This window comes from Rhopalosiphum maidis, chromosome 3, assembly GCF_003676215.2.
Source record: "Rhopalosiphum maidis isolate BTI-1 chromosome 3, ASM367621v3, whole genome shotgun sequence".
NCBI lineage: Eukaryota > Metazoa > Arthropoda > Insecta > Hemiptera > Aphididae > Rhopalosiphum > Rhopalosiphum maidis.
The window spans coordinates 48,065,427-48,067,879 of NC_040879.1; the positions used below are offsets into that span (position 1 = coordinate 48,065,427).

The following is a 2,453-nucleotide window of genomic DNA, read 5'->3' on the forward strand; positions in this document are numbered from 1 at the left end:
TAGTCAGTAGGTCTGAGAATTGGCTACTATTTAAGTTTATATGCTGTGCGATAAGTGGTTCCGGAGTTATGGCCTCTTAAGTGTTATCAGTTGAGGTACGCGGCAGTGGTATACTCAATAAGCGCGGTACGGGTTCATGATATTTATTTATTTTTGTTAGAATTATCGACTTTCATTAAAATTAAATAATATTGTTATTATTGTCAGATCTGTTATCGTGTATGCATGCACGACAATAATTCCATCTACAGTCGTATTTGACGTGGTGCAAACGATCGGTGACGAGTGATGACGAAGTGCCGCCACCGAGTAGTTTTTCCCGTTTATTTTTACATTTACGAGTTTTTTTAGTTTTTTCCTTTATTTAACTTCAGTCGACTATTCGTTATTGTTTGTGTTCAAGTCTCCACGTTGAAATAGACGCGCGTCTATGGCATTAAATGTTACGTTTTACGACAAATGTTTTTTTTGTTTTCACTTATAAGAGATCTATTTTCCACAGATTTTTTTTTCACATCTCTAACAATATATTTATAAAAATAAAATTTTTTGCTCTCGTAAAACAGTCTAATATTTAAATGTATATATATATATGTATGTGAATACAATCAAAGATTAAATACATTATCACTATAGTAATTCAATAAGTCCTCTTTATGTGTGTTTTGCACATATTTTAATATCAACAAAACGCAAAGGGGCTAATTTGAGCCGTATACAAGTAGATCCAGAAGCATGTGAAATACAAGAGCCTCTTTCACTCATTTACCACATTCTTACACACAATAAGTTACTTATTTTTTTCTACACTATAAATTCCCTAGAAATAATTTATATGGTACAACAACGTTTGCCGGATCAGCTAGTAATAAATATTATATGTATAGAAAATAATAACAAAAAGGCAAGACTCTTCTTAAAAAAATTATAAACATAATTTAATTTAAATAAATGTGTTAAACACCGGAAATATAATAAAATAATATAAATATATTTTAATGTGTAAAGTAAAAAAAAAAAAAAATTGTATTATATTTAAATATTTTAACAAATATGGCTTGGGTGGCATTCTGAATTTACACATCATATAATTTTTTTTACATTGCACTTTCTAGATATGCAATTCGTATACGACAAGTATTACGTCGATAGCCTTGTCCGGTCCCAACTGATCCGTCTGACCCCAATATAACAAATTCCCATAAAGAATATTCATTTTGTTGAACTGCAGTTGTCAGAGAACAGTAGGTACTTTTTAGCTGCCAAATTGTTCCGCTCCAACCAGTGCTTAAAATCTCTTTTTTAGCCCCGATACGAAATTTGCCATCTTTTTCTTCTATGATAACTACAAGAGGGTTGGCTGCATCTCATCGCCCTCGATCCACCGACGAGATTGACACCACCACATTGTAGCCAACTTTTAAAGGAGGGAGTATCCCTTTGTTTCTGGTTGTCGTCCGCTTAACATTTTATTTTGAGCTGCAATGTTGCGTCGTTTAAGAGTAGGATGTTCGAGTTCAGTATTGGTAGATTCAAAACTTTAATATACCTATATATAAATTATAATACAAATAATAAAAAATATATGATAGTCAATAATTTAAATTACATTTTATGCATAGACTTGCTTTATCGGTGTCACTTTCAATATCCAAAAATGTTTGCGTGTTCTTTATTAATTTCTCGAATCTCTGTTGTATTTTATTTTCGGGAATAATATTATGCTGCGAGCACGCAGCAGTAGTGGCTTCTAATACTTCTTCTGTATCGTGCGTACGCTCTAAATCTATTGTCTATAAAAAACATTGCGTTTTAATTATTTAATTAATACAATTATAAATATAATATCAAAAAACATAATAATAATAAAGAAATTGCTGTTTATTTTGATAATTTAATTTTAATTATTTGTTAATTGTACTATGGTCTATGAATTACAATAATTAAATATAATTGATTAAATAATAAAATTGCTATCGTCAAGGAAATGATTAGCTATAGTATTTATTGCATGTATATTATATAATATAAAGATTAATTCATTTTAATTTCATTAGCAATTCAGAACTGTACTGAGCAATACACTTACGGTTATAGGCTTATAGCGTCTATTTTTGCGTCGTTATATAGTCTATTGTTATTAATCGTGTTTGATATTACAACAACGCATCAAAACCACGAAGCTAATAAAATATTAGACTATGCCCAACATTTCAACAACACCTGACCTGCTCTCGGATTTGGACATAACGAAATGCCACTATGCCAGCACAGATTAACCGTCCCAATGCCGAACATTTCGTTCGTGGAAACAGAATCCATGAGCAGAACCCTTGGACATCCCAATTATATTATTGTTCTACCATCAACGGAGTCGGAACAGCCGGAAATCCATGACGGAGGAGCGCGTGGCGATTTTGCTGGTCCGCCGGAGCAAACACGCGCACCGATAC

At 32.0% G+C, this 2,453-nt stretch overlaps 1 long non-coding RNA gene across 1 annotated transcript; it reads right to left on the minus strand.

Annotated features, from left to right (window-relative positions):
• Positions 1 to 1,211: 1,211 nt before the first annotated feature.
• On the minus strand, positions 1,212 to 2,136 carry LOC113558993. Its single transcript, XR_003405794.1, has 3 exons — positions 2,090 to 2,136; positions 1,610 to 1,793; positions 1,212 to 1,549 (listed from the first exon to the last, which is right to left on the minus strand). It is a non-coding gene; the product is annotated as an uncharacterized LOC113558993 (long non-coding RNA).
• Between the last annotated feature and the right edge of the window lie 317 nt (positions 2,137 to 2,453).